The 11,002-nt window shown below is 33.1% G+C and overlaps 1 long non-coding RNA gene across 1 annotated transcript; it reads right to left on the bottom strand.

The window, feature by feature from the left end:
- Nucleotides 1–6,150: 6,150 nt before the first annotated feature.
- On the bottom strand, nt 6,151–6,890 carry LOC142219424 (uncharacterized). The gene is made up of 3 exons (XR_012717568.1): nt 6,828–6,890; nt 6,593–6,656; nt 6,151–6,219 (listed from the first exon to the last, which is right to left on the bottom strand). It is a non-coding gene; the product is annotated as an uncharacterized LOC142219424 (long non-coding RNA).
- Nucleotides 6,891–11,002: the final 4,112 nt, after the last annotated feature.

The raw sequence follows: 11,002 nt of genomic DNA, 5'->3' as shown, positions 1-11,002 counted from the left end.
GTTGGCCACCAAGATCATGCGATTTGACGCCTTTAGACTATTTTTTGTGGGGCTACGTCAAGTCTAAAGTCTACAGAAATAAGCCAGCAACTATTCCAGCTTTGAAAGACAACATTTCCGAAGAAATTCGGGCTATTCCGGCCGAAATGCTCGAAAAAGTTGCCCAAAATTGGACTTTCCGAATGGACCACCTAAGACGCAGCCGCGGTCAACATTTAAATGAAATTATCTTCAAAAAGTAAATGTCATGGACCAATCTAACGTTTCAAATAAAGAACCGATGAGATTTTGCAAATTTTATGCGTTTTTTTTTTAAAAAAAGTTATCAAGCTCTTAACAAATCACCCTTTACATAGCCCTCAGATAAATCGATCCCCAATCACACAAAAATTGGTCCATATCAAGTTCATAATTGTATATAGCCCCCATATAAGCGACCCCCATATTTCAATTCTGGCTCTCTACGTACCGTGCAAAAAGCCCATGTCGATTCGTAATTATTTGTAGACTTAACTATACATAACTTTTTTGTCTAATATATACCACGTATGGACTAACTCACAATTTAGAAAACGATGTTAAGAAGTTTTAAGATACCACAACCCAAGTAATTCGATTGTGGATGACAGTCTTTCGTAGAAGTTTCTACGCAATCCATGGTGGAGGGTACATAAGATTCGGCCTGGCCGAACTTACGGCCGTACATATTTGTTGTTATTTTTTTGTATGTCTCAGTTTTGATCCTTACTATTGCTATGTAATGTAAAATGAAATGCACATCATAAATTTGAAAAGTTATTTGTATATTTATATATTATTCATTGCATTGTTTTTGTATAGTATGAATTCCATGTAAAAGACCTACAAATAAAAATTAATATAAAAACAAATGAGTTGATATATAATATGGAGTCTCAAACAATAGTTGTGATATCAAGATCATCTAAAACCTAGGGTATACTATTCATGGAATAGCACAATGAGTGGTTAGAATTGTAATGCTTACCCATATGTAGTTTAACGACCAAGTCCACCAGTAAGTCCACCAACAACTCCAGTAACTGTATTAAGAATTCCACCAACTGTACCAAGGAGACCACCCAGATCCAAAACTTGTTGTGGCTCTGGTTCGGGGGCAGGTGCAGTTTGGACGGAGCTAATGGCCAATACCAAAGTGGCACCAATAACAGCAATGTTCAAAAATTTCATGTTGGCTAGTTGTGTATCTTTAGGTTCGATAGAAACTGATGATAATAAACACTAATAAACTGCACTTATATAGGAATTGAAGACCTATCCTCTCTCACTAAGAATATGCTTCTAACCTTTTGTTTCCAACAAAGTTGTGGTTGTATATGCATAAGAAAGTTTGTTAAAAAAAAAAATACAAACAAATGTACTAAACCGTGCAAATAAAGGGTGATTTGTTAAGAGCTTGATAACTTTTTTTAAAAAAAAAACGCATAAAATTTGCAAAATCTCATCGGTTCTTTATTTGAAACGTTAGATTGGTCCATGACATTTACTTTTTGAAGATAATTTCATTTAAATGTTGACCGCGGCTGCGTCTTAGGTGGTCCATTCGGAAAGTCCAATTTTGGGCAACTTTTTCGAGCATTTCGGCCGGAATAGCCCGAATTTCTTCGGAAATGTTGTCTTCCAAAGCTGGAATAGTTGCTGGCTTATTTCTGTAGACTTTAGACTTGACGTAGCCCCACAAAAAATAGTCTAAAGGCGTCAAATCGCATGATCTTGGTGGCCAACTTACCGGTCCATTTCTTGAGATGAATTGTTCTCCGAAGTTTTCCCTCAAAATGGCCATAGAATCGCGAGCTGTGTGGCATGTAGCGCCATCTTGTTGAAACCACATGTCAACCAAGTTCAGTTCTTCCATTTTTGGCAACAAAAAGTTTGTTAGCATCGAACGATAGCGATCGCCATTCACCGTAACGTTGCGTCCAACAGCATCTTTGAAAAAATACGGTCCAATGATTCCACCAGCGTACAAACCACACCAAACAGTGCATTTTTCGGGATGCATGGGCAGTTCTTGAACGGCTTCTGGTTGCTCTTCACTCCAAATGCGGCAATTTTGCTTATTTACGTAGCCATTCAACCAGAAATGAGCCTCATCGCTGAATAAAATTTGTCGATAAACACATTTCGAACCGAACACTGATTTTGGTAATAAAATTCAATGATTTGCAAGCGTTGCTCGTTAGTAAGTCTATTCATGATGAAATGTCAAAGCATACTGAGCATCTTTCTCTTTCACACCATGTCTGAAATCCCACGTGATCTGTCAAATACTAATGCATGAAAATCCTAACCTCAAAAGAATCACCCTTTATAACATAAACCAGAGACTTTAAATGAGTTAAATAAATTATTGTACAAATTTATAAACAGGCTTGTTTGCAAAAAAAAAAAAAAAATCCAAAAAATATGTATTTGTTTTTGATATTCTCTATATCCCTCAAATATATATATATATATATTGAATATTTCATTGTATACCCTATTCAAAGGTGAACTTTCTTTTGAATTTTCGAAAATACGGTTGATGCAAACTGGAAATAGGAAAATATTTAATTCAGTTGTGGCTATTGTTTGGTAATCGACCTTTGTTCACAGTTAATATACCCCCTTCCACCATAGGATGGGGGGTATATTAACTTTATCCTGCTGTTTGTAACACATCGAAATATTGCTCTAAGACCCCATAAAGTATTTTGTTATTGATGTAAGTCGGATGGTATTGCAAATGGGCCATATCGGACCACTTTTACCTATAGCTCCCTATAAACCGATCCCCAGATTTGATCTTCAGAGCCCCCATATAAACCCACCCCTAGATTTGGCTTGCGGAGCCTCTAGGAGGAGCAAAATTCATCCGATTCGGTTGAAATTTTATACGTGGTGTTAGTATATGGTCTCTAACAACCATGCAAAAATTGGTCCATATCAGTCCATAATTATATATAGCCCCCATATAAAAGGATCACCAGATTTGACCTCCGGAGCCTTTTGGAGGAGCAAAATTCATCCGATCCGGTTGAAATTTGGTAAGTGGTGTTAGTATATGGCCTCAAACACCCATGCAAAAATTGACCCACATCGGTCCATAATTATATATAGCCCCCATATAAAAGGATCACCAGATTTGACCTCCGGAGCCTCTTGGAGGAGCAAAATTCATCCGATCCGGTTGAAATTTGGTAAGTGGTGTTAGTATATGGTCTCTAACAACCATGCCAAAATTTGTCCATATGTGTCCATAAATATAAATAGCCCCCATGTAAACCCACCCCTAGATTTGGCTTGCGGAGCCTCTTGTAGGAGAAAAATTCATCCGATCCGGCTGAAATTTTATACGTGGTGTTAGTATATGGTCTCTAACAACCATGCAAAACTTGGTCTATATCGGTCCATAATTATATATAGCCCCCATATAAACGGATCACCAGATTTGACCTCCGGAGCCTCTTGGAGGAGCAAAATTCATCCGATCCGGTTGAAATTTGGTAAGTGGTGTAACTATATGGTCTCTCACAACCATGCAAAAATTGGTCCATATCGGTCCATAATTATATATAGCCCCCATATAAACCGATCACCAGATTTGAACTTCGGAGCCTCTAGGAGGAGCCAGGGATCCGGAGCGGAGCGTGGAGCGGAGCGGAGCAAGCCCTTTTTTTGCCGGAGCGGGAGCGGCATTTCTAAAATCCGGAGCGGAGCGGGAGCGGAGCGGTTTACAAATGAAAAACCGCTCCGCTCCGAATAAAATATTACTTGAATGAAATGTGTAACTTTGAAATTACTTAGTACTTAGCGTAGTGTGAGTAAACGTTTAAAATGTACTATATGTATTTTTGTACGTACGTACATTGAAGAAAACACAAAGTGTTTTTTTAGTAATTGTTTTCAAAAACGGCAAATGTCAAAATATGTCTCTAGTATGTGTTGTAAAAGTAACAACAGTACTTTCGATCAATATTTCATCCCGTATTACTACAAAGATGTTTGTAATGAACGCCAAAAAAATTGCATTGCAACGATCTTATTTATATTTAATGTTTTAGTTTTCTACACTGAAAAAAATATTGTCGTGAAGGTAAAGATTTCATGTCCTTAAAATAAGAATACAAATTTTGCTTAACATGGAAGACGCATTTCTCTAAAATAAAGTTTTTTTCCTTGTCCAAAAGTCAATAAACTTTTGAATGAAGTTGTAATGTCTTATAATAAAGTGATTTGACTTAAAAATGTGTATCATAACATAGATAAATTTTTTGAGGTAACGTCAACGTGACTTTAATAATTAAGAAAAATTCTTTAAAATTAATAAAATTGTATTTAAATTTGTTTCCTTTTTGCATCTTGCCTACAAAGCAAAAAATCGTTAAAAAATAAGACAAGTTTTTCAACACTTTATATTAAAGACGCTTTTTACTTGAAACCTAGCATAATTTCTACTGGAAGTCGAGTCTTAATATGGAAAATAAAATTGTCGTTAACTCGTTTTTAAAGGATTTTGATAACAGCTGACGAAAAAAAATCTAAAAAAAATTAAAAATTAACATTTGCTTCCTAGAAGCAAGTACATAACCACCAAATTTAAAAGAGAATTGCGTCTTTAAAGTATCCTTACTTGTATTCTCCGCTTCTTTGACTCGGAATTAATACCCAAACTGTTAAAGTAAAGACAAAATCTTTGGAACCGGGCATGCGTTTTTTCAGTGTAAGGACATTCATATTTGCTTTACTATTGTACTATACCCTAGCATTCTCTTATTTCTGATATTAGTTCTGGAAAATTTAATTAAAATTATGGATAGTTTCAATTTTGGTTGAAAAAATGTGCGCATATACATTTATTTTAATTTTTTCTCACATTGAAAACTAATGACTTGATTTGTATTATTGCATGTTATCTACTTTTTGTGAGAACGAACATTTCTTAAAAACGCTGTTCGAAAATGTATTTTTACAATAAAGGGGAAAAAAGCGAAATTAGGTAACACTAGATCTGAGTAAGAATATTCGTAGGTATACCACGGAGTGATTTCGATGGAGGTTGTAGCAAACATACACTGAATAAAAGCATACTCGGTTCCAAAGATTTTGTCTTTACTTTAAAAAATTTGGTATTGATTCCGAGCCAAAGAATCGGAGAATACAAGCAAGGACACTTTTAAAACACAATTCTCTTTTAAATTTAGGTTTTGTGTACTTGCTTCTAGGAAGCAAATTTTAATTTTTCGCTTTCTCAGCTTTTTTTCTTCATACACTGAAAAAACAGTGAACCCTTTTCCATTGCAAAATGAACTAAACTGTAGTAATATTGACCATGATTTAGCCCTTAAGATTTTTTTCAACTTGTCTAGTTTATAATTTTCTTAAATTTTAGTTCATCTATAACATTGTAGTTTAGTTCATTTTTACAACACCATAAGATTTATATACACCTACCAAGTTAAAAAGTCAGTATTATTTTGGTTTACTTGCTTATTTTGTGGGAAACCCGATAATAAAAATTGGTTAACAGTCTCTTTAAAATGTCGACGACTAGACTATTTTTAAATCAATCATTCCACAGTATAGAGAAATTAAATAATTAAAGGAACAACAAACCGTTTTACTATTATGAGAATTTTCATACATTAAAATTAAACTATCTTTAAGCAAAAGTACTTTATTATAAAAACTTATGATGAAAGTTCTTAATACAATGTTTTTTGTGAATAAAAATTACGACCACATGGAAAAGAGAGTAGTTCATTTGAACCCGCTGTTTGGACATTTTGACTTATCCTTTTTTTATTCATCGTAGGTAATTTTTTCACATATCTTGCTGGAAAAAATGGAAACAATAATGAAAATTGTTAAAAATTAATACCATGTAATGAAATATAATTTTTAATTCTTCATTTTAGCTTGTAACTTACCATATTTGGGGCATTTTATCAAATGGTGTAAGGAATTCAACTTTTCTTTGGAAAACGTATCTCATAAAATTTGTACCTGAAACAATTAGAGAAATAATGAAGTATTCTAAATAAACTCATAAAACTGTGTTGTTATCGATGTGAAAGATATAATAAAATAAATATTCTAGTTGAAAGAAAGCCAAAGTTTTAATATAAAACTTACCAATTCTCTATTAAATTGTACGCTGAGGGGAAATATAAAAAGTTGTCCAAATTTATTTGGGTTACTCTGAAATTAAATATTAAATAAAATTATTAAATGACTTTTCAAAAAATCTAATGAAAAAAATAATAATATGCATTCCTAGACAGTCATCAAAATGACGACACGTAATTTCATTTTCGATTTAAAATGCATTTTAGTCTATTGGGAAATGGTAAATTTAAGTTATACTAATTCGACCGTTTTATGAATTTTTGTTTTATACTACTTAAAACCAAATTGAATAAGAAAATAAATTCAAGTTTGGTTCACTTTTTCGCTCACGATGAAAATTATATCGTCTTGAAATCAGCCGTAGTCAAAATGACGAAGGATGACGTTAATGTACAAAAAATAAGGATGGCTGTCCAGGGTTAAAAGAAAGTTAAAGAAAACTTACCAATTCACTATTAAATTACAGGCAAAGGAGTACTAAAAATTTGTCCAAATTTTAAGGGGTTATTCTGAAATTAAATATTTATTTTTACATTAAAAATATTACATTAGTTTCCAAAAAAATTAATTAAAGAAATACTAAAATAAGGTATTAAAAACCTGTAATTTTGATGATAAAAAGGTCATAAAAACGTAAATATTCTAGTTGAAAGAAAGCCAATTTTTAAAAGAAAACTTACCAATTCTCTACCTTTTTAAATTTGTTTTAATCCGTCTGGAGTTGCTCTGAAATTAAATATCGCTTTTACAAGAAAGAAAAACATTAAACTGGTTTCCAAAAAAAAAAATAATTAACAAATAATAACATACATAAAAAATATTCTTTTCAAAAGAAAGCCATATTAAAAAAATACTTACCAATTTATGAGTAAACTATACGCTGAGATATAACAAAAATTTTCCAAATTCATCTGGAATTGAATATTAATTTTTTTACATAGAATAATAAAAATTTCAATACACTTTCAATTTCAACATATTTTCCTAAATATTCTTAATAACTTGTTTTCTAAACTACCGATAAAATATTAATAACTTTCATTTAAAAGGTTTAATAAACAAACACCAATATATGACTCAAAAATCCAAAATATTCCATGCCTTTATATTCCCTTGTTGCATACCTACTTAAAAGATGCAACAGCCCACGCCAACGCCAACAATACAACTGAAGCATGCCAAACAAAACCAAGCAAAGCCAAAACATCCCTACAACAACAAAAACACATGTGCCTTTATTGAAAACAACACCTCATCCAGCCAAAAACCATCAACGAATAACAAACACACACACACAAGCCACTAAATGAACAAAAATAAAAACAACCCCACGCTCATGTATACACAACAAAACTCAAGTAACATCATCTTTACATTAATCACATTCCACTATTTCGATAAAGATCTCTGTACTATTCATTAGTTCATCGCATCTGCTGACAATTTACTCTAAGAATAATATTCGTAAAGGCACACCAGTTTATGAGCGATGAAACGTTTAACTTAAAATTTGCAAAATTTTCATGAAATGTTATCTACCATTTTTGACGAAAATGTCTATAAATTTAATTACATGTGAACTAAAAATATTTCATTGTGTAATTTTTTACCAACAATTATTAACTATAGGAATAGTCAGTAAGAAATTGCTATCCACTTTCAAGTTCATTTTTCGTAAAAAAAATATTTTCTCATACAAAAAAATCTTATAGTAAATTGCACTTATTATTTAGAAAATACTTTACATTTCACAAGTAGTTTTATAGCATGACAAACGAATTTTTAACTACCAGTTAAGAAATTTTTTAAGGAAATTTCCATCGTATTTTGTAGGCCATGAACTAAACGATTGCTACTTAGAATTTGTAAAATTTCCTTTCGAGTAGTTAATTTTCGTTCAAGATACGAAAAATGAACTAAAATTCTGGAAAATTCTTGTAATAAATTATTGTAAAAATCTTCTTAATTTTACGAGACACTTTTTTTTCTGTGTATGCTACCAAAGTCCTTTAAAAACGAGTTAACGGCAACTTTATTTTCCAAATTAGGACTCGACTTCCAGTAGAAATTATTCTATGTTTGAAGTAAAAACTTCTTTAAAATAAAGTTTTGAAAAACATGTCCTATACTTGAACGATTTTTTCTTTGTAGTCCATATGCAAAAAGACAACAAATTTAAAGACAATTTCATTAAATTTAAAGAATTTTTCTGAATTATTAAAGTCAAATTGACCTTAGCCTATAAATTTTTTGTTTCATGTTAAGATACCCATTTTTAAGTCAAATCATCAAATATTACAAAACCTTTTCTCTATGTCTGTTGCAAAACAAAAAAAAACTTTCGGAGAGTAGTTACTTCTACTCTGTGTATAGACTTTCAATTCCAATCAGCGTTGTCGTTTTGGTCCGATCGGACCAAAATTGGTCCAAAAGATTTCTAATTTTTAAATTTGGTCCGATGGTCGGACCAAACAGAATTTGGTCCATTTTGGTCCATTTTCATAAATTTGGTTTCTATCACATATTAAATAGTAGATGGTGCACCGCAAAGAATATTGTCGGGAGGCCAAATATTTCACATGCTTAAAATACGAATTTTGCTTAGAATAGAAGACGTATTTCTCTGATATAAAGTTGTTTCCTTGTCTAAAAGTCTCTAAACTTTTCAATGAAGTCTGTTTGTCCTTATATCTAAGTGATTCTACATAAAAATGTGTATCCTAACATGAATGAAAATTTCGTTTTAATGAACTCAAAATGGATTTAATATTTCTGAAAAAATCTTCAAAATTAGTAAAATGTTTCAACACATTGTTTTAAAGTCATTATACCCTAAACCACATAGTGGTTAGGGTATAATAAGTTTGATCTGCCAGAAAATGTGCCTACCAGAAATATTGATTTTAGACCCCATAAAATATATACCGATCGACTCAGAATCACCTCCTGAGTCAATCTAGCGCTTGGTGTCCGTCCGTCCGTCTGTCCATGTATTTGTTGTTCACAGGATTCCGGTGGCAATTATTAACCGATTTTGATGAAATTTGGTAAAGGGAGTTTTTGGGCACAAGGACGAACGCTATTGAATTTGGAAGAAATCGGATCAAATTTAGATATAGCTCCCATATATATGTATCGCCCAATTTCAACAAATGGGGTCACGCTGTGCTTTTTTTCAAACGGATCGTCGCCAAATTTGGCAAAAGGTAATCTTTTTCATCGCCCTTCAAGTCTGCAAAATTTCATACAAATCGGTTCAGATTTAGATATAGCTCTCATATATATGTATCGCCCGATTTTCCCAGATTTAGCTATAGCTCCCATATATATGTACCGCCCGATTTTTCTCGAAGAGCGGAGCGATTTTTTTTCTCGGAGCGGAGCGATTTTTTTTTTCTCCGGAGCGGGAGCGGAGCGGAGCGAAAAAAATGGACCGCTCCGGATCCATGGGAGGAGCAAAATTTATCCGATCCGGTGGAAATTTTATACGTGGTGTTAGTATATGGTCTCTAATAAACATGCAAAAATTGGTCTATATCGGTCCATAAATATATATAGCTCCCATATAAACGGATCACCAGATTTGACCTCCGGATCCTCTTGGAGGAGCAAACTTCATCAGATTCGGTTGACATTTGGTACATTGTGTTGGTATGTGGCCGCTAACAACCATGCCAATCCTGGTGATTATCGGTCTATTGTTACATATAGCCCTCAGATAAACCGATCGTGTGATTGGGGAAATATGGGTTCATAATTGTATATACGAGGGCGGTTCGGAAACTTCTTATCTTATCAATGAAAGAGAATAGTTAATTTTTCAAAACAATTTTTTTATTTTTCAATATAATTGGCTGAAACTTCAATACACTTAGTCCAACGCTTTTCTAGCAATTCTATCCCTTGATTAAAATAGTTTTTCTAAAGGTCTTCATTTGAGGTAAAACGCTTGCCAACAAGGAGTTTTTTTTTAATCGGGGAACAAGTAGAAGTCATTGGAAGCTAAATCAGGAGAATAAGGTGGGTGGTCAAGCAACTCGTATTTTAATTCGTTGATTTTAGCCATTGTTAAAACACTCTTGTGCGCTGGTGCGTTGTCTTGATGAAAAATTATTTTTTGTGTTGTAAGCCAAGACGCTTTTCTCGAATTTGTACATTTAATTGATCCATAAGGTTGCAAAAGTACTCTGAATTTATTGGTTTACCCTTTTGCAGATAGTCAATCAATAAAATACCGTTGAAGTCCCAAAAACCGTTGCCATAACCTTACCAGCCGATTGAATTGTTTTTGCCTTCTTTGGGGCACTTCCTCCAGCTTCAGTCCATTGGTTGGATTGTTCTTTTGTCTCTGGAGTGTAGTGCTGGATCCATGTCTCATCAACAGTTATGAAACGACGCTTAAAATCCATTTTATTTCCCTCAAAACGATCCAAACAAGCTTGAGAAATGTTCATTCTTATGCGTTTTTGATCGAATGTTAACAAATGCGCCACCCATCTTGCAGAAAGCTTTTTCATCTGTAGTTCTTCATGCAAAATTAAATGGACTCGATCATTTGAGATGCCCATGATATTAGCAATTTCACGCACTTTTATTCGTCGATCATTTAATACCATATCATGCACTTTGGCTACAATTTCTGTTGTTGTTGCTGTTTTTGGACGTGCGCTACGTGGTTCATCTTCAATGCTTGTACGACCACGTTTCAACTCAGGAACCCAATTTTTTACTGTTGCATATGAAGGAGCACTTTCATCTAACACATTCACCATATCATTATGAATTTCTTGTCCCGATAAACCTTTGTTATGTAAATATTTAATGACAGCACGCATTTTTATTTTTCCATTTAAAA

The sequence above is a fragment of the Haematobia irritans genome, chromosome 1, assembly GCF_050003625.1.
Source record: "Haematobia irritans isolate KBUSLIRL chromosome 1, ASM5000362v1, whole genome shotgun sequence".
Lineage (NCBI taxonomy): Eukaryota > Metazoa > Arthropoda > Insecta > Diptera > Muscidae > Haematobia > Haematobia irritans.
This window is presented reverse-complemented; position numbering and strand designations above follow the sequence as displayed.